The sequence below is a fragment of the Suncus etruscus genome, chromosome X (assembly GCF_024139225.1).
Source record: "Suncus etruscus isolate mSunEtr1 chromosome X, mSunEtr1.pri.cur, whole genome shotgun sequence".
In the NCBI taxonomy this organism is placed as follows: Eukaryota; Metazoa; Chordata; class Mammalia; order Eulipotyphla; family Soricidae; genus Suncus; species Suncus etruscus.
The window spans coordinates 85,613,231-85,635,801 of NC_064868.1; the positions used below are offsets into that span (position 1 = coordinate 85,613,231).

Sequence of the window (22,571 nt, forward strand, 5' to 3'; positions counted from 1 at the left end):
AAAAATGCCTTTACATATGGGTTATTATCAGGTCGCTAAAATGTCAAGGAAGTTATGGGTGGCTGTAGAGGGAGATCAGTTCATGTGTTCCTTTCAACTATGCACCAACCCTCCAAAAGAGAACTGAACTGTTTTCAGTATAACAAACTGGAGATACTGTTTCATTACAACATTGGTGGCTAATGCTAATAGGAGTTTTCTCCCTGTGCAAAAGCAGAAGAGCACAGTTCTGTCTTTGCAGTGTTTCTTTTCCTTTTGCTTGATAATATTTTGTGAAACATTTTGTGCACATTTGTCCCTGTCAATTGAGAAGACTCCATTTTGACATCTGATTTGTATTCCTTGACCTGATCGACCAAGCTGTGCAATTGAGTTGCTAAGATCATCATTATGGACTCAGAGAGAGAAAAACGGATTGCGGGGCCGGGCGGTGGCGCTAAAGGTAAGGTGCCTGCCTTGCCTGCGCTATCCTTGGATGGACCGCGGTTCGATCCCCCGGTGTCCCATATGGTCCCCCAAGCCAGGAGCAACTTCTGAGCGCATAGCCAGGAGTAACCCCTGAGCGTCACCGGGTGTGGCCCAAAAACCAAAAAAAAAAAAAAAAAAAAAAAAAAAAAAACGGATTGCATTTTCTTAGTCTTGCATTGGAATTCCCTTACACTTCTCACATTACTACAAATAACATGCCTGACATGTTAAGCAAGGCTCTGGTATGTTGATGCTCCAACTTCAGCTCTGCACCACAACAGGCCCTCATGCTCCACAACTATAAGCTCATGACCCCAGGCCATGACAAATGCTTCTGGTTGGAGGACCCAGGCATGACGTAGATCTTGTTTGACATCACTCTCTGAAAGGTCGCCATTACCAATTGAGATAAATAATGGCTTCCTATCAGAAAGGGTGAAGCCAGAACAAGAACGGTAGCACAAGGCGTAAGGCATCTGCTTTGCATGCACTAGCCTAGTACAGACCGCAGTTCGATCCCCTGGGGTCCCATATCGTCCCCCAAGCCAGGAGAGATTTCTGATCGCATAGCCAGGAGTAACCCCTGAGCGTCACCGGGTATGGCCCAAAAAACCAAAAATAAATAAATAAAATAAAATAAAATAAAATAAAGAAAAGATGAAGTTAGCAAGCAAAAGAAATTCAGAGAGTACTTGTCAGTGCAGCTTGTCTGCTCCCTTTGCGCTCCTGACACCTGTCACCTATATCATGGTGATGGCCCCAGCATAGTTTCTGCACAATGGAAAGTTGTTCAATTAGCACCTCCTGGTCTCCCCTCTTAGTTTGGAATTTTGGCACCAATTTGCTCTTTCACCAAGAATTTGGGAATTAAAGAATTTTGAAAATCGCTAGCAGCTCCGCGCCTCCTGCTCCCCTGGTTACCGTTGGTGTTTGCGATTTCCTTGCAGCACCTTTTTCTTGGAAATGAGCGCTGCCGGCTGCCTGCCGCCGCCTGCCGCCGCCTGCCCGGTGCACTAGGCGCTCGCCAGCGTCACGTGGATCTAGGCTTCCTTGTGGTTGCAGGCAAGCGGCTAAGTGGGCAGGCCAGCGTGCGGCCACCGCTTGCATGCCCACTAAGCGAAAGGCGGGCGCGCAGAATAAAAATGGTTAAGCGGGTCTAGCTGGCGCCGAACCTGAAGCAAAGGGGCGCGCAGGTGGGGCGGGCGATGTCGGAGCTCCCAGATGAGGGCGTCAGGCGGTTGTACGCTGCGATTTGATCTGGGGATCTCGGCTAGGCACTTAAATCGGACCACGGACTGCGGGGGTCGCAGAGGGCCCCACCGAGAGCCAGAGGAAATGGATGAACTGAGTGTGGAGAGCACTGCTGAAGATGTTTCATTTGTATGAAGAAGTTGCAGGATGCAAGTCTGTGTCCCCATTGCTCCAAGCTTTGTTGTTTCAGCTGTATCAGGCATTGGTTAACAGAGCACAGAACTCAATGTCCTCATTGCCAAGGTCGGCTCCAGCAATGGGAACTAGTAAACTGTCTTTGGGCAGAAGAAATAACACAGCAACTTGACACCTTTCTACTTCGCAGTCTTAGCAAACATGAAGAAAATGAAAAGGACAAAGGTGAAAATCACCATGTAAAACAGTGCATTTAGCTGGACTTGTAAGAAGTGTATCTGCCATCAGTGTGCACTTTGGGGAGGAATTCATGGCAGACATGCCTTTAAACCTTTGGCAGAAATTTAAAAGCAGCACATTATTAAAGTGAATTCAACTCACTGCTAGGAGAGACAGCACAACATGCAGGCCACTCCTAAGCTACCCCTATATCTAGGCACATACAAGCTCAAAGGTGTGAAGACAATAGTCCCCTGCAGAGTAGCTAAGGATGATCATGGTCCATCCAGACTGACAAGTTCAAATCTCCCCTAGAGAGACTTCAGATTCATCTTTTTGTTGCATTTCAGGAGGGAAGACGTGGAGGAGAAGGAACTGATCTTGGGATCCCCATCAAATCCTACAAAGATATGCGTTATGATCATGGTTTGTCTTGGACAGTTAAGAGGCTTGAAGAAAGATCTGAAAGTGTGTGTTGGGATGCACATTATGACTCGATATTAAGAGCACTGAAGGCCAGGGAATTAGCTCAAAGAAATGAAAGACATGCCTTGCACATGTCAGGTTCTAGCTTTGATCAAACATGCCCCTCCCAACACTTCTGAGTGTATTTCTGATGGCCCCTGAGCAGAGTACTACCTGGGGGTACCCTGGTAGTACTAAATACTGCCAAGCTAACATAGCCCTGCTACCCAATATTAATGCTTCAGTACCACAAAACCAGGCCAAGCATTACTAGGGGCTCCCTTGTGTATACTCACTACCACCACCCCCAAAAAGGATCATTGAATTTGGAGCAATAGATAGGTGATATACAATTCCTATTCTTACTAAAAGTAATTCTGTGACTGGGAATGTAAGACACCTTGTGGGGATTGGGTTCTTTATGAGCAAAATGGAAATTAGACCTTGATTCATTTTCAAGTTTCCATTTAGTTTTGGAAGTTTCCTACTTTTTCAGGTGAGGGATTCAATGGGCGTTCAGAAGTCACTCCTGGCATTGCTCAGGGACCATATACAATTTGAGAATTGAACCAGGATCTACAGTATGCCAGGCAAACACCCCAACACCTGTACTATTGCTTGGGATACTAGAAGTCTCTACTAACTGTACGTGGGTTGATTTAAAGAGCTACTAAAATTATTTTAGGGACCATGATTTACAATATTGACTTCATATAAAGGGTTTCATGCATAAAGCCTGCTATAACACCATCCTCTCCTAGAGTGCCAGCTTTTTTTCTACTACTGTTCCATTGTGTCTCCTCCTTCCTATTCCCCTCACCCTCTTTATAGTGATAAGCTTCCTACTATTGACCAGTTCTCAGCTTCTGTTGCTAAAGAACCATTCTTTATTTTGTCGTGTGTGTGTGTATGTGTGTGTGTGTGTGTGCCATACTCGGTGGTGCTTAGGGGTTACTCTTGGCTCTGCACTCAGAAATTTCTTTTGGCAAGTTCCAGGACCATTTGGGATACCTGGATTCGAACTGGAACTAGGGTTGGCTGCATGTTAGGCAAATAATCTACCTATTGTGCTATCGCTCTTGCCACTAATGAATCATTCTTTAACCCAATAAGTAAAACAAGTCTTGGGAGGAGGAAAACTAGCAGAAAGATCACTAAGGTTGAATCAACCTAAATAAAAGCTGTTTCTTTGTTTTTGTTTTTTTTATTATTTTTTAAATTATCTTTATTTAAGCAACTTGATTACAAACATGATTGTAGTTGGGTTTCAGTCCCAAAAGAACACCCCCCTTCACCAGTGCAGCATTCCCATTACCAATGACCCTAATATCTCTTCACCCTCCCCTGCCTCTCTTAGAGACAGGCATTCTACTTCTCTCATTAACATTGTCATCATAAAAAAGTGAATTAAGAGGTAGTTAAGCTTTGTATCTGTCTTATGGAACTGATCAGTTTAGTTCAATAATTGGAAAGAAATGTAGAAGTTGTAGTAAATGAAAAAGTTGAGAGTGTTTGAGAAATGAGGAATGCAGTGGAAATAATGATCGCTCATTTAGAGACATAGCTTATAACATTGATGGGTCAGAAGACCTCTCTAACACAGGAAACAGAGCCCTTGGAATTTTTACTTCAAGAGGTAGAACACCAGTTGCAGTCTTGTAAGAGTGAGTTGATATCTAAGAGCTCAGAGATTCTCCTGATATTTTAACTAAAACCCATGGCATAATTGGTTGCCACTTCTTCCATAAGATTTCCATAAGGTTCGAAAAGATTTTACAAGCGAATTAGTACCACCTTATGATTTAGCTACTTTTGTTTTAGAGAATTTCAGCACTTTGTGCCAGAGAATAGATCATGCTTACAGACCACCTTTTAAAGTTTTGGGACTTTGTTGGAGGTTATAAATTGATTCAGATGAAAAGGGAGTTGTTACTGGTTATTACTTATCTGTATTTCTGGACTCTCAGCTGTCTTGCCTAAAACTTCCATTTATGAATATCATGTCAAGATGATCCACCAATCCTGCAGTGATCCTACCAAAAAATTATTCTAGAATTTACATCTGATTTTAAAGTTGGAGAATGCTGGGTTTATAATAGATATGTTTTTAATTTGGACGTACTTGCAAATGAAGGGTACTTGAATTGACAGAATGACAGTGATTTTAAGGTTTCCTGTATGTTCACCGACCAGGGCCAGCACTGGTATATTACTCAATTACAAGCTGGACAGACTAATTATACAACAAAAAATGACCTAAAAGAGAGACTTACTATAGAGTTGTGTCAGACCCAGAAATCAAAAGATTTATCACCACCAGAGAATTATCTCAGACCCCAAAACAATGAAGTGCTTGAAACACAAACATATAAATATGGGTCAGATGCAGACATGCTTCTGTAGGATGGTTCCGCTATAGTTTCTGTAAAGAGAAGCCAAAGAGGATGAATAAGATGAGGAGAAAATTCATAATAAAAATGATCATCATGAGCTCTCAGATTAAGATCTAGATCTGGTTGGTGAAGATGAAGTAAATAACTTTGACGGCAGCAGCTCCTCTGCCAGTTCCACAGCAACAAGTAACACAGAAGAAAATGACATTGATGAAGAAATTATGTCTGGAGAAAATGATGTGGGATATAACAACATGGAACTGGAAGAGGGAAGATGCTGCTGCTGCTGCTGCTGCAGGACCTCCAGATAGTAACTGTGGCTATGTGAGTGCTAGTTGCATAATGCCTGGAAGAGCACACTTATATTTAATAGCTACCAATAGTTTATTAGACATTGATCCTTTAATTTTAATGCACTTATTGGACCTTACGAATTGGAAAGGTAGGGAGAATTTGTGAGGTTGACCACCTTGGCTACCTATTTCACTTTGCAAACTCCAGCATCAGATTAGTGCAAAGATAAAGACCGAAGGAAACAACAAGCAATATGATGAGTTCCCTATGATTTATAGATGCTGAAAAACTCAAAACTTAAATGGTTGAAGTTTGATGCATAAAAGTGAAGTAAGAAATACACTTTCAGAGACAAAAAGCATCAGTGCTGCTCCTGGAGACATGCAGGGTTCCCTATTTTTTGCTGACCAGCCAGCTGTGGAACTGAAAACTCTGGCAGAGTACAGGATATAGGAATAGAACTCTTGACAAAGTCACCAGTCACCAGTTGCTACATAAGATATTCCTTTCTTTAGTCACTTGTTTCCTGTATTTTTTTAGTTCTGTTTGTTGTTGTTTTTGTTTGTTTGTTTCAGTTTTTTTTGTATTTTTTGTTTCTTGTTATGTTTTTCTTCTTTTTTCCTTTTCAATTGATATTTATAACCTCAACAGACTCCTCCCGGTATCTTGTTTGTTTGATTTTTGTTTTTTTTTCTTTCCTTTCTTTTTTTTCCCTTTATTTCTATGATTTTTTTCAAACAGAACCACATAACTTGAATCATCTTGTTCTGTTTCATAAATTGAGGGAAAAATAATGGATGGTACCAAGACCAAACTGTTGTATGAACATTGAGTAGAAATAAAAAAAAATGATCAGACTTAAACACGAAATTTAAAGTCAACAACAACAGAATTGATACCCAATCTACACCAATCTATACACAGAGGGAACCAATTATACTAGTGGTTCAGGGGGCAAAGGAGGGGAATATGGGATGCATGCAGGGAACAGGGGTGGAAGGAGGACAACACTGATGGTGGGAATGCCCCTGATTCAATTTCACCATGTACCTTAAATATTACTGTGAAAGATTTGCAATTCACTTTGGTCACAATAAAAATTATTTAGAAAAAAGAGAAATTGCACACATAAAAAGGTAGTTCACTCAAACCAGTTTGGTCCAGTCTAGCAGGTAGAATGTCACTTCAGAAGAGCAACAGATTCTGGGGGAAAACAGCCATTTGTAAGGAGACTGTTAAACTCTGTCTGAAGGCTCTCTAGGAGGTTCTGAGCCAGGGAGCAGGCACAATTCACCCTGAACCTTGGCTCATGCAATATCAGTGATGTTTTTCCTAAATTTGAAGACCAAGAGTGATGAGGCTTTTGATTCAGATACTGTTGTGGTCGCAGTTTTCAACAGCCTGCCTACTGTTGAGAAAAGGAGGAAAACAATCGCCTTGGGAACTAATTGTAAAGGGGGTCATCTGGAAGGACTGCAAATGATTGATTCGGAAAAGAATTCTGAAACTAGAGAATTGCAGCCTGTACTACCTGAAAGAGCTGCAGCTGCTCCTGAGGAAAAAATGAGTAACTAAACAATGATATAGAATGTGATAGTGAAAATGAAGACCAGGAAGAGTACACCACCAGTATGAGTGGGTTTTAGGACACTTTCATGGCACACCCACTAGATGAAGACACCTATTTCAATTTTTTTTTGGATTTTGGGTCTTTTGGGGGCCACACCCGTTTGACGCTCAGGGGTTACTCCTGGCTATGCGCTCAGAAATCACCCCTGGCTTGGGGGGACCATATGGGATACCGGGAGATCAAACCGCGGTCCATAGTACGCTAGCGCTTGCAAGGCAGACACCTTACCTCTAGCGCCACCTTCCCAGCCCCTCAATTTTTCTGATAAACAAATAAGCCCTGAAGATCTGTTTCACTACTGATTAAAACAGAGGAATATAACTTTCAGATCCCAAGAACCAATTCACTACCTACCTGGACCCTGAAATTTGCTGGCCCAAATATGTCAGCAAATGATCAGATTTAGCCTAATCTTTTTCTACATCTTCTACTGTGGTAATGATATTTCAAATGTAGCTATTAGAAAGTAGCACAATCCCAGTATATGACATTCCTATATATAAAAAAAAATGGTATGGTGAGAATTCTGTGTCATGTAGTACAGTAAGTATAGTCTCAGCTAAGTGAGTAAATTAGTATATGCACATAAAGCAGTTTTATCTACTACAACAGAACAGATGTTGCTGGAAAATAAACCTAAAGACAGTGCATGCTTTCAGTAATTTGCTCACCATAGGCGTTCTTCTGTCCTTAACTAGATATTCAGTTATATTTAAATGATATATTTTGTGTTTTAGTCATAGTCTATCTCTTCGTTTATGCTTGTACATTAGTGGACAGGACACTTAGCAGTAGATTCTGCCCTGTACACCCTGTACTAAGTACAAAGTGATTTCAGGCTGAATCTCGTCTTTGGTCAATTCTCCTCTTTAGATTATGCTGACTGACTAAAGTTTACTTATCTTTTCTTGTTTGTTCAAGTACAGACACTGATTAGTGGCACATAATCTTTCTTTACTGTGACTTTGACAGTTATAATTTAAGTGAATTAAATTAATATTGACCAGTTTATAGTCTTCTGAACACATGTAATATCAATTTAAATGATTCATGTTTTCTGCCTTCTACTAAACTATAGTGCTATAAATATATTAAAAGCCCTAGACTTTATTTCCAATAATCAGATGTTGATTTTAGTGTTGATATATTTAAAGATACATGCATATTTTTCAGTGACTCAATATACATGTGGTATAAGATTTACTTCAGTTTCCCAGAGCAATTGCCAAACTTTACTATTGTGTTCTGTTGTATTTATGTTTGAGCCATTATACTGTACTTTTTTATTTGGGGAAATTATGGTTAAAGTTGACACAAGCTATTGGAAAAAAACATGAATATACAATGAGAGACATCTCAACTCCTTGTATTTTATTTAATGACTTTTGGCTTTGTTTCCACATGTAATGTCTTGCTGAATGTTGTGATTTATGGTTTTTCTTTTGTTCAAAATATTTTGTTAAGAAAATAAACTTGGGAAAATAAAGAATACTTAACATCTATCTGTGAAGACTTCATATTTTTGAGACTTCGTGCTCCCCATTAAATTTAACATGGATAAAAATGAATAGTATCAGTACAAAATGGTACTTCCCCTCCAGCAATATATTGGGACTTACGTCTATACACAGAGGTCAGGTTCAAGCTGCATAGAATGTAATAATCAATGTTCTTTGTTCTACATTCCTAGATATTCTGACGTGACTCTGCAGGACCACATTGTACTTGGTTGGCCTTCAAATTCCACTGCCTCCTGGAAACCAAAGAAAGAGCACGTTGGACAACAGCTCAGAGGACCAAATCAACTGCCTGAACAGCATCACTGTGAATGTGGTGCAGCATTACACTGTAAAGAGTTGAAGTACTGGAATATTGTCTCAAGTGACTGGTATTCACTAGATCTGTTCTAGATTTCAAGGTGGACAAAAGTACAATTTATTCCCCATTCCCTTGCATTGAACATAAAAATAGGTGTACTAAGCAACCACTGCCCTCATTATGATAGATTCCACTTACCAGTATATGCCTGATATCCTGTGGAGGTTAACACATTAGAACTTACTCTCAAACAAAACTTCCTTAGATAAATCCAAATATGCTATGTACTTAACCTGTTGTGATGAATAGTGATGCAGACTGTCTTAGCCTACTGTTCCTCACCAAACTAGAGACACATCCCTGCCAGTCTAATTCACATAGATGGAAATATTTGGTATATTATCCTTCAGAAGAAAAATTATTTGGTTTTTGAGCAAGACCTGCCAGTGTCTTGCAAATGCATTCAGTCCTTTGGACAATGCTCTACTTATGAAGACGGGGAAAAGAAGATAGGATGACGATCATAGTTAGCACATGGGTTTTTTACTGAGAAAACAAAGCAAAAGTCATACCAATACATGTACATTAAACCATTTGATGGGTGGGGCCAGAGTGATAGCACAGCAGTATAAGGTGTTTGCCTTGCACTTGGCTAACACAGGACAGACCCTAGGTTGAATCCCAGCATCCCAAATGGTCCCCTAAGCCTGCCAGGAGCGACTTCTGAGCACAGAGCCAGGAGTAACTCCTGAGAGTTGCAGGGTGTGACCCAAAAACCAAAACCAATACCAAAACACCTGATGGGGTTTCTGTGCATCCATAACCTCTAAGAAGATATATGCCCATTGCTTTCTAGACCCGCAATTTCCCGTCTACTTACCGTATTTTCCGGCGTGTAAGACGACCCCCTAATTTTATAGTTAAAACATAGGTTTAGGCCTATATTTGCTGTATAAGACAAAATGTTCCTGTGCTGCAACTGTTTCTTCCACGGTGAGCCAATCACAGCAAGCAAAGGTCCAAAGGTTTTACTGTAATAGACGTCCTCTCTGACTCTGGCCAATCTGAGCAGGCTTTTTACAGTGTAGATTCGGGCACAGAACACTGTATAATTTGCATGCATAAAATGCCTGCTTGGATTGGCTGAGTTAGAGAGGCAGTCCGAGCAGCCTGGCAGTGATTGGTGCAGGATAGAGTTGGAAAATTTGTTTTGTGGCAATATTCAGACAATTTTTGTTTAGCAGCATATTGAAACATTTTTCGGGATATACTCGGCGTATAAGAAGACCCCCGATTTTCGTTTACTTTTTTTTTGTTTCAAAAGTCAACTTATACGCTGGAAAATACGGTAAGAATCATCTTACCTGACAAATTATCCCTATTGGTTATGTATATAACCTATAGAGATAAAAATCCAGGGTGCCAATCGTAGCCCATTGCTTTCAGTCATCTTAGAGTCACTTGCACCCAGTCAGAACCATATGAATGGGAAAGGTTAATCAGAAGACCATGATGTGCAAACGTTCTCAAAACTGTTTATATTTAAGGAATACATTCAGTCCATTGAACACTACCCTTACCCACAGAGGGAAAAAAGGATTTTGTCAATTCCCGGACACACAGGACACTTGCCTCAATGGATAGATTGAGACTGTTTTTTATGAGTCAACAAATGTGGATAATGGTGCCCAAAGTGTCTGTGTGGAAATACTGATAACTCAGATCCTTGACACAATACATCTGTCACTACACTATGGAAGACCATAGGCATTTTCCTGCATAGATGGAAAATTAATACTTTAAAAGTCTAGGAATCGACAGAGATTCTCCCCAGCCTTCACCTCTTGGGAGCATAGGATTCACACCAGCTTCAGAACACTCAAGATTCAAGTGAATGCAGTACTTACATTTTCAAGTAGTAAGCACAGATGATTGAGTTTTATTCTCAAACAAGACAAAAGGTCTCTAGAGATGCTGATTTTGCTGAGCCTTAGACTTTCAAAACAGACATGGTTTGCTCATACTGCAAGCAATCACTACCAAGAGAGTGCACTACCCAACTTCTCTGTTCATTTGGAAGCCTTGAATCTGTTGTATACACTATCCTAGCCAGCATGAAATATTCTGTCATTAAGTCTGGTCAGTTGTCCTTAATTACCAGTACCAGATGCAATTCCTGAATTACCTGAATTACCCTGAATTACTAGTACCAGATGCAATTCCTCCTTAGCTTAAATCAGTGCTTCTCAATTATTTTCTGTCATGCCCCCCTAGGAAGAAGAAAACATTTTTCGCACCCCCGTGTGACTGTAAATAGTATTTTTATTTAAAAATTTAACCTGAAAAAAAGATTTATATAAAATAATTTGAGCTGATTTTTAATCAGAGGTGATGTCTGGATTAATGGCTACAGTGAGCACGTTTTGTAATGCATGACTTTTCGAAGCGGGGTTTGAAGCAGGACACAGCAACTCTCAGCTCCAGTGACATACAGAGACATAAGCATGAGGCTTAGCTTGTTATGACAGTGTTTGCCAAGGTCAAACGTGCTCCCTATAAGGAGCCTTGTCCCCGCCTGGGGGGCACAAACCACTATTTGAGAAGCACTGGCTTAACTCATCCACATTCCAAAAATGATAGGCCATGGAATATTTCCTGTGAGTAGTTGAACATTTTTGGTCTTCCCTTTCTGCAATTTCTAACATTAACAAACAATATAGGTGCTGGAGTGATAGTACAATGGGTATTTTTCTTGGACTTGGTCGACCCAGGTTCAATTGTTTAGACTGTGTAGCTCAAAATGAGAATCATTCTGCAACCTAGATTGATTTTTAAATATAATTACTTTGTTTAAACACCATGCTTACAAAGTTGTTCATGATAGAGTTTCAGTCATATAAATATACACCACCCTTTAAGAGTGCACATTTCCCACAACCAATGTCCCTCCCACCCATCCACAACCACCTGTTTCTGGGGCAGGCATTTTCTTTTTTTCTCTCCCTAACATTCATTGTTTTCCTTCATGACACTGCGGTTTGCATTATTGTTAATGAAGGGGTACCATGCATATAAATTTATCTCCTTTGAGAACCCAGTTTTTGTTCAGAAACATCAGTTCAAGCTATCATTGTTAAAGTGGACACTTCTCTGTCCTATCTGCATCCACCACATTTTGTAGTAAGCTTTCTAAAAAAGACTTGTCCTTCTGACCCAAATCTCTATTGTCTATGGATATTATTGCAATTCTTTTATTTTTCTGGCCAACATATCAGTGACATTATTTTATGTTCAGTCCCCACTCTGAGCATTTCACTCAGGATAATATTCTCTATATTCACACATGTATAAGCAAATTGCATGACTTCATTTTCCAGACTAGAGTGATTTTTAGTCTTCAAAAATTGTTCACTGGAAAATGACATCATCCTCATTAAAAGACCAACCGAGGTAAACAATTTCTAACAGAAAAGGTGAAGCCAGGGCCGGCCAGGTGGCGCTAGAGGTAAGGTGTTTGCCTTGCAAGCATTAGCCAAGGATCAGGACCTCGGTTCGATCCCCCAGCGTCGCATATGGTCCCCCCAAGCCAGGGGCAATTTCTGAGCGCTTAGCCAGGAGTAACTTCTGAGAATCAAACGGGTGTGGCCCGAAAAAACAAAAACAAAAACAAAACAAAAAAAAAAGAAAAGAAAAGGAGAAGCCAGCAGAAGAATCTCAGAAAAGACTTAGCATTGTGGCTTGCTGTCCCCTTTGAAATTCTGGCATCTGTCATTCATGGCCTGATCCTAAGCCCCACATGAAATAAGCCCCACATGAAATAAGCCCCTATGAAAATATGTGCACTCAGTGCTTCCTGATCTCCACTTTTAGTTTGGAATGTTGGCACCAACTTTCTCTCTTTCTCTTGCCCCGAAAATATTCTGGCCAAAAGTATTGCAAATCTGCTTGAGAGACATTCATATATCTTGGTTGAGTTCCTGCATGTCTACATTAAATTTAACTTGGATGAGAAAGAACAGTGTCAGTACAAAGAATCATGTCAGATCCAGAATAAAGGTGGGGTTTCCTTCCATATTCAGAGACTGAATTTAGGATATATTATTTCAAAGTGTTAATGTTCTTTCTCTTACACTTCAGATCTTCTGATACCACTCAGTAGGACCACAAGATGTTTGGTTTATTTCCTAATTCTGATGCTTGTAAAAACTAGAAAGCATTCATGTTGACAGATCTCATGCCCTAACCAATAGTACAGCCAGCATCATTGTGAATGTGGTTCAGCATCACAATTTAAAGTTCAACTAATCACCTATAGTTTCAGGTGACTGATATCCACAAAATAAGGAACAGCTTCCAAGGTGGATTAAAGCAAAAGTCATTCTTCCAAGATCTGATGCTTGGAATGAGCATTCATAACCCTAGTTAAATAAATTCCAATTACCAGTATGTGTCCCATATCCTTTGGGGAACAATAGATCCTAAATTACTTGCAAGTAAAACTTCCTCAGAAATATTGCATATACTATGTACTTAAGCTGTTGTGCTGAGGAGTGGGAGAGCCTGTGTTATCCCACTTTTTCTCACCAAAGTATACACTCCTGCTAGTCTGAGTTATATGGTTAGTGCATTCTCCTGCAAGAGAAAAATGATATGTAACTCCAGCAGAATCTGTTTTTTGTTCCTGAAAAGACATTCATTCCTTTAACAAAGCGCTACTTATGAAGAAAGGGAACAAAATACAGGATATCAGTAACATGAAGATACCACAGGGGTCTTCTTGGTAAAGCAAAGGATAAGCCATAATCAATACACATGCATTCAAAATCTAATGGAAGTCTGTACATATATCACCCTTGTTATGATTATTTCAAAGCTGATATTTGTGCCATTGCATTATGTACCAACTATTTGTTGTCTTCTTAAAAACCATCTTACCAAAAGGATGTTCTTTGCTTCCTGTGATATAAATTGCAGAGCTGAGGCTAGAGGGGGAAATCTTAGCCTACTTTTTACAGTCATCATACAGATGTTGATATCCAGGCAGAATCATAGATGGGAATATTTGAGGGCATTTTATGTCAGTGAAGCATGATGTGGAAAAATGCTCAAATCTGTTTATATGCAAGTAATCTGTTCAGTCTCTGGAACATTAAAAGGGGATAAAAGACAGATTTTGTTAGGTTTCTGAAAGTCATACCACCATCCTCCATGGAAAGAGAGTGAGAATGCTTCCTATCTGAGTCAACAAGTATAAATGGTGGGGCCCAAAATGCCTGCCTATAAAACACTAGACAATGCAGAGTCCTCACACATTATTTTCATGTACACCACTAAGAAGTCCGAAGACACCATCTTGCAAAGATGGAGAATTAATATCTGAGGAGTCTCTTCCCAACTTTCATGCAGTTGAAACACAGCACTAACACCTGATTCAGAACATTGTGAATACTTGTGAATTAAGGATTTATGTATGCCAGGCAATGATTACCAGAACATCTATTAGTGGAGTCCCAGGCTTCAAAATGAGGATCTGGTGAGATGCAGTTCTTGAGGCAAATGTTGACACAGGAAATAATCCACTCAGTGAAAAGGTAGAAGAATGAGTTCAGTAAATGAGCACTCAAGCAAGGAATCCAACCACACATATCTTCTCTTCCTACGTAGGAAAGCAACTTAGTGGAGAAAGGCCAAAGAATGAGCAACTGTCTTCCTCAGATCCCTGCTTCTATTGACAAGGACACATGCTAGGGTGGAAAATGGATATCAAGTAGGAAATAAACCAATAATATGATCACTATATTACATCCTAGGGTGGAGTATGAATATTGATAAGGGTGGGCCTAGTAATCCAACACATTCCCATGCATCAAGCATAGGATGGTTGGACTGAGCATCCATAATCTTAGGTATGATTAATCCCAATTGCAAGTATATCTTTCATATCCATTGGAGATAGATTAGAAATTATTTGCAAACAAATATCTTCAGAAAAATACACATAAGTTTTTTTAAAAAATTTGTATTGCAACTAACGTGAATTACAAGTCTTTCACAGTAATACTTACAGCACATGGTGACATTAAATCAGGGTAGTTCCACCACCAATGTTGTCCTCCCTCCAACCCTGTTCCCAGTATTCCCTTCCTTTGTCCCCAGACTGCTAGTATTGCTGGTACCCTCTGTGTATAGCTTGTTGAAGATTGGGTATTGATTCTGTTGTTCTTGGTTTTGGATTTGGTGTTTATATCTGATCATTTGTTATTTATACTCAATGTCCATACAACTGTTTGAATTTGGTACCATCAACTTTCCCCCTTAATTTTTGAGGTAGAACAAGATGATTCAATTTATGTGGTTCTATTTGAAGAAATGAAAATAAGAAAATGAAAAAAGGAAAAAAAAAACAAAATGAAAAACTGGGTGGAATCCATCTAGAGGTTATAAATATCAATTTAAAAGAAGAAAGGGAAAAATGAAAAAATCATAATAAAAAACACACACAAAATCAAAAATCAGCAACAATCACCAAATAGATAAAACAAAAAAGAAACAAATATCAAACAAAATACCAAAACCAACAACTGCAAAAAAGAACCACAGCAACAAATACAACAACCAAACAATAACCACAAGAATGAAAGAATAAAACACACAAATCAACGAAAGAAAGTAAAGAATAAAGGAAGAAGAGCTGGTTTGGCAAAGTTTTTTGTTATTGGTGATGGTGGTGTTGATTTTTTCATAAGCATTTTAAATATTGAGGAAATTAGAATGGGAAGTCTCTTGGCCTAAAAGATACAGGGTTTCTCTGCTCTTGAGCAAACTGACATAGAAATAACTACAGGCTCTGTACAGGCTCCTTTTCACACTCCAAGGTATTTTTATGTTGCCAGGAAACTCTTCTCTCAGTTGTGGCTGATAGAATCAAGCCTCTAACTAGAGATTTTGGTATTTGCATAAGTCATAGGATGAAGCCTAAGATAGGCTTTCTTTGTGTTTCTAGCAGTTCTGTTCCATCAATGTTGTTGTAGTCAGTCTTTTGTAATTGGAGGTCCTTGGTTGTTGCACAGATCCTAAGATGAAGCTTAGAATAGAGTCCTTAATTGTTTCCAGAAGATCTGCTCTGTCACAGTTGTCAAAGTCAGACCTCTGGAATTAGAGATCTTGGCTATTGTACAAATCAAAGGATTAAGTGCCTTCTGATTTCATCTTACCATTAGGTGATTAGATAGGACAACCTGTTCTTAGATCAAGTTTTTGCCATTTTCTTGTTGTCAAGATGTCATATCAAAACTGGTGCAAGTTGGTGCTAGAGCGGTATTTGGAATTTCCCTGGGGTTGGGCTCTAGGGCTCGGGATTGAACAGTCTATGATCACATGGAGTCTAAGTTGGGTCCTCATGACACATGTTCAGGGTGTGATGTCTCCCTGTATTATAAAATGTATGGGTTCTAATCCCTAGTAGATAAAAGCTTATTTCTGTACAATAGATTTCTCTCTTTTTTAGTATACCTTTGAAAAAATAAATGGTGCCATGTTATATTGCTGGTACATTTGGCTGTAAGAACATCAGACTACACAATATCTGTGCCTTGGTTTTGACCTACGTTTTTATCCTAGGCAAGACTTTTTCTTCTAGGTTTTTGTACTAATCATAATCAAAACAGTTAAAGTTAAAGAGAAAAGAATATATATATATATATATATATATATATATATATATATATATATATATATATATATATATATATATATATAGCTTTTGGTCTTTTGGATTGGTTTCTGGATTTCCACTTCAATGATTTCTCCTCTAAGTTTTGTTATTTTCTCCTGCCTACCTATTTTTGGTTCCATTTATTGATCATTTTCTAATTTTATAAGCTGTGTTCTTGAGCTATTTATGTAGGGCCCTTCTTCCTTCCTTGTGTATGCTTGCTATTTACAATAGCCAGACTTTGGAAAGAACCAAGATACCCTTCAAAGACAAATGGCTAAGAAAACTGGTCTATATACACAATGTAATATTATGCAGACCTCAGGAGAGATGAAGTCATGAAATTTTCCTATACATGGATATACTTGGAATCTATTATGCTGAATGGAATAAGTCAGAGGGAGAGAATAAACACAGAATATTCTCACTCATCTATGGGTTTTAAGAAAACTTAAAGATATTTTTGTAATAATTCCCAGAGACAATATAGATGAGGGCTATAAGTTTCAGCTCACGATATGAAGAACACCACCAAGAGTGATAGTGCAGTTAGAGAAATAACTAAAGTGACAACTATCATAACAATGTGAATGAATGAGGGAAGTAGAGAGCCTGTCTCAAATACAAGCAGGGGAGATCTGGAGGTGGGAGATTTGGGGCATTGATGATGGGAATGTTGCATTGGTGGTGGGGGTGTTATTTATATGACGGAAACCAAACTATAATCATGTTTGTAATCAAATTATATAAAGATATTTAAAAAAGTAATTTTATTTATTTTTTTAAATTTAAACAACTTTATTACATACATGATTGTGTTTGGGTTTCAGTCATGTAAAGAACACCACCCATCACCAGTGCAAAATTCCCATCACTAATGTCCCAAATCTCCCTCCTCCACACCCAACCCCCGCCTGTACTCTAGACAGGCTTTCTACTTCCCTTGTACATTCTCAATATTAGGATAGTTCAAAACGTAGTTATTTCTCCAACTAAACTCATCCCTGTTTGTGGTGAGCTTCACGAGGTGAGCTGTAACTTCCAGCTCTTTTCTCTTTTGTGTCTGAAAGTTATTATTGCAAGAATGTCTTTCATTTTTCTTAAAACCCATAGATGAGTGAGACCATTCTGTGTCTTTCTCTCTCTCTGACTTATTTCACTCAGCATAATAGATTCCATGTACATCCATGTATAGGAAAATTTCATGACTTCATCTCTCCTGACAGCTACATAATATTCCATTGTGTATATGTACCACATTTTCTTTAGCCATTAATCTGTTGAAGGGTATCTTGGCTGTTTCCAGAATCTTGCTATGGTAAATAGTGCTGCAATGAATATAGGTGTAAGGAAGGGATTTTTGTATTGTATTTTTGTGTTCCTAGGGTATATTCCTAGGAGTAGTATAGCTGGATCGTATGGGAGCTCGATTTCCAGTTTTTGGAGGAATCTCCATATTGCTTTCCATAAAGGTTGAACTAGATGGCATTCCCACCAGCAGTGGATAAGAGTTCCTTTCTCTCCACATCCCCGCCAACACTGCTTGTTCTCATTCTTTGTGATGTGTGCCAATCCCTGGGGTGTGAAGTGGTACCTCATAGTTGTTTTGATTTGCACCTCCCTGATGATTAGTGATGTGGAGCATTTTTTCATGTGTCTTTAGTATTTCTTCTTTGTCAAAGTGTCTGTCCAGTTCTTCTCCTCATTTTTGATGGGATTAGATGCTTTTTTTTTTCTTGTAAAGATCTGTCAGTGCCTTGTATATTTTGGAGATTAGCCCCTTGTCTGATGGGTATTGGGTGAATAGTTTCTCCCACTCAGTGGGAGGCTCTTGTATCCTGGGCACTATTTCTTTTGAGGTGCAGAAGCTTCTCAATTTAATATATTCTCATCTGTTAATCTCTGCTTTCACTTGCTTGGAGAGTGCAATTTCCTCCTTGAAGATGCCTTTAAAGCTTCCAGAAACAATAGACTCATATAGGAAGGTGGCAGGTTACAAAATTAACACAAAAATTAATGGCCTTTCTATACACAATAGTAATAAGGAAGAAATGGACATTAAGGAAACAACCCCATTCACAATAGTCCCACACAAACTTAAATATCTTGGAATCAACTTGACTAAAAATGTGAAGGACTGATACAAATAAAATTATAAAACTCTGCTCGAAGAAATAAGAGAGGACACATGGAAATGGAAACGCATACCCTGCTCATGGATTGGCAGGATTAACATCATTAAAATGACAATACTCCCCAAAGCATTGTACAGATTTAATGCAATCCCTCTAAAGATACTCATGACATTCTTCAAAGAAGTGGATCAGGCATTTTTGATATTCATTTGGAACAATAAACACCCTAGAATAGCTAAAGCAATCATTGGGAAAAAGAATATGGGAGAAATTACTTTTGCCAACTTTAGACTTTACTACAAAGCAACAATTATCAAAACAGCATGGTATTGGAATAAAGGCAGGACCACAGATAAGTGGAATAGGCTTGAATACTCAGAGAATGTTCCCCAGGCATATGATCACCTAATTTTTGATAAAGGAGCAAGAAATGCTAAATGTCACAAAGAAAGTCACTTCAACAAGTGGTGTTGGCACAACTGGCTAGCCACTTGCAAAAAATTTAACAGACCCCCAGCAAACATCTGTACGAAGGTTAAATCCAAATGGATGAAAGACCTCGATATCAGATCTGAAACCATAAGATATATAGAACAACACGTAGGTAGAAAGTAATTTTAAAGTCACTTTGAAATTTTCTGTTTTAAAGGCTGAACTTCAAAAAAAAATTAAACCAAACCCTGCTTACAGAAATAAAGGAGGACACAAAGAAATGATACACATTATCTCCTCTTGTATTAACAGGATTAACATAATTAAAATATTAAAATATTCCCCAACGCATTGTACAGATTTAATGGAATTCCTTTAAGGACACCCATGACTTCTTCAAAGAAGTGGATCAAACACTCCTGTAATTTATTTGGAACAATAGACAAGCACTAATAGCTAGAGCAACCCTTGGAAAATGAGTATTGGAGATAGCACTTTCCCAAACTTTAAATTGTATTACAAAGCTATAGTCATTAAAATAGCATTGTACTGAAATAAAGACAGACCCTCAGGTTAGTGGAGTAGACTTGAGTATTCAGTGAATTTGTTCCAGATATACAAAAAAAATTGATAAAGAGGAAAGAAATCCTAAAGGGAGCAAGGAAAGTCTCTTCAACAGGTGGTGTTGGAGCCTCTTGAAAATAAGCCAACTAACAAACCCCAGCTAACACTATGCACTAAGGTCAAATTAAAATGGTTTAAAGATCTTACTATCAGACCCTAAACCATAAGGTATATTGAATAAGATTTAGTAAAACACTCTATAACATTGAGACTAAAGGAATCTTCAAGCCAAAACCAGCACTCTCCATCACGTGGAAACAGAAATAAACAGATGGGACTATATTGAGCCAAAAAGCTTTTGCACCTCAAAGGAAATAGTGCCTAGGATACAAAAGCCACCCAGAGAATGGGAGAAACTATTCAATACTGGTCATACAAAAGGCCAATATCTAATGTATACAGGTAACTGATAGAACTTAACAAGAAAAAACATCTAACTCCATCAAAAAATTAGGAGAAGAAATGAACAATTTCTCAAAGAAAAAATATGAATGGCCAAAAGGTACATGAAAAAATGGTTCACATCACTAATTATCGGGAAGATGCAAATCAAAACAACAATGAGGTACCATCTCATGCCATTGAGACTGGCATACATCAGAAAAACAAGAACAATAAGTGCTGGCAGGAATGTGGGAAGAAAGAAACTCTCATTCATTGCTGGTGGGAATGCCATCTAGTCCAGACCTTATGGAAAACAATATGGAGATTCCTCATAAAATTGAAAATTGAGCTCCCATGTGATACAGCTATACCATTCCTAGTGATATTCCCTAGGAACGCAAAAATACATCACAAAAATTTTTTCCTCACACCTATATTCATTGCAGTGCTATTTTCAATAGTCAGACTCTGGAATCAACCAAGATGCCCTTCAACAGACGATTGACTAAAGAAACTGTGATACCTATACACAATGGTATATTATGCAGCCATCAAGAGAGTAAGTCATAAAAGTTTCTTATACATGGATGGACATGGAAAGTATTATGTTGAGTTAAATAAGTCAGAGGGAGAGAGTGACACAGAATTCTCATTTATCTATGGGTTTAATAAAAATAAAAGTAATTATTGTCATAATGCCCAGAGATGAGGGCCGGAATGACTGGCTCACATTATGAAGCTCACCTCAAGGAGGGGTGAGTGCAGTAAGAACACTAACAAAAACTATGGCAATGTTTATAAGTGAGATAAATAAATATCTGTCTTGAGTACAGGCAGAGGTGTGAGTGGGGTGAGATGGGGTGCATTGGTGGTTGGAATATTGCACTTGTGAAGGGGGCTGTTCTTTGCGTGACTGTAATCCAACTACAGTCACGTTTATAAACAAGGTGTTTAAATAAAGACATAATATGTATATATATGTATGTATATATTATATTACCAGATGAAGATTTCACACACAAGTTGGATATTTTTGAAATTTCTTGATCATTAAATTTAAACCAACATTTTCTGGCTGAATGTTTTTGAGGGGGTCTCACCCGGCAGCTCTCAGGGGTTACTCCTGGCTCTACACTCAGAGATCACTCTTGGCAGGCTCAGGGCACCATATGGGATGCTGGGATTCAAACCACCGTCCTTCCACATGCAATGTAAATTCCTTACCTCCATGCTATCTCTCTGGCCTCTCTCTGGCTGAATGTTTACAAAAGGCTTTGCAATAATCCTTTTTCTTTTCATCATAATGTTTTAAAACAGAGAGTAAGTTTTATTCTTCAGGATTGTCCTTAGAACCCATATTGTACTGTGACAAGTCAAGGTTGTCTAAAGAAAAGTCCAAGTAAATCTTCAGTTTTTTCTTCTGCTTGCTATCATAGGAAAAGCATTTCAGTTGTATTATGAGAGTACTTGGTAATTTCCAAATTTCGGTCCTTTTTTAGAGAACCCTGCTGTATGTTGCTGTGGTTGCAATACACCCTATTATTGTCTCTCAGGTTTTATTTTGAGAAAACTAATTTAAGGACATTTTGCATTGTGCATTTATCTGTATATGTCAAAGGCAAGGAAAATGAGTAAAAATTGCAAATATACATGATTTTTGGTGACAAATGAGACATTGAACAGTGGATGGGAACTGACCTTAGAAAAATGTAGCTAGAATAGACTCATTAAACTGCTTGTGTCTCTGCCAAGCTTGTTTTTCAACTTTTGAGTCATCAAGATGATCACTATTTTTCTATTTATGTCTTTTCTGTCTATCAGCTCTTTCAAATCCTGATGAAGATAATTCATCAGTGCGACCAACCAAACCTGCCTGCAGGGACGGGGCTTGCCAGTTATTCGTGGGTCACGAATAGAACTTAACCTGTAAAAGAATTGGGGAGGGGAACAGTCAGGACTCAGGACAAGATTCTGATCAAAAGCCGTTCATTGCAAAGTTCACAGAGCTTATATAGTACCAACGCACGAAGAGGCAGGGGGGTGGGCCTGTGGAAAGAAATGTGTAACATGAAGGCATTTACCGTTAAAACATTTACAATTACCCAATGTTCTTACTAAACATAAAGTTAAACCTAGATCTTAACTCATGCTTGAAAGGTCAACAGGAACAAGGCTGGCAACATAGTTTAGCAAACCTCCTCAGGCATCCTGTTAGGTAGAACAATTTGTGCTAACTTTGTCTTGATTTACTCATTTCCTAAGCTGCAGGGTGTGGGGCCTCCAGGGCAGCTAAACCAGGAGGTTCTGCAAAGCAGCAGCAGAACCAAACCAAGGGTATGGGGCTGTCAGGTCCCTGACACAACAGAGTAAAAGTTATTCATATGGACCTTCTTGATTATGCCCTGAAAAGTGGTAATTTAGCTTTCCAATAGTCATATTAAAGTATTTTGAGTTGGTATACCTGTGTTGTCCTGACACAAGGCTTTTATAATTTTACCCAACTCTTCTGCCACAATGCCTTTATGCCCCCAAATATTTTCCCTTTTAATTTCCTTCTTCTAATATTTCTGGTAAAATTAATTCATAAACTGTATACTTAGAATATTATA

General features: G+C 38.7%; 1 pseudogene; it reads left to right on the top strand.

Moving 5' to 3' along the window:
- Nucleotides 1-2,055: 2,055 nt before the first annotated feature.
- LOC125998933 (E3 ubiquitin-protein ligase TRIM37-like) lies at nt 2,056-21,878 on the top strand (annotated as a pseudogene).
- The last annotated feature ends 693 nt before the right edge of the window (nt 21,879-22,571 follow it).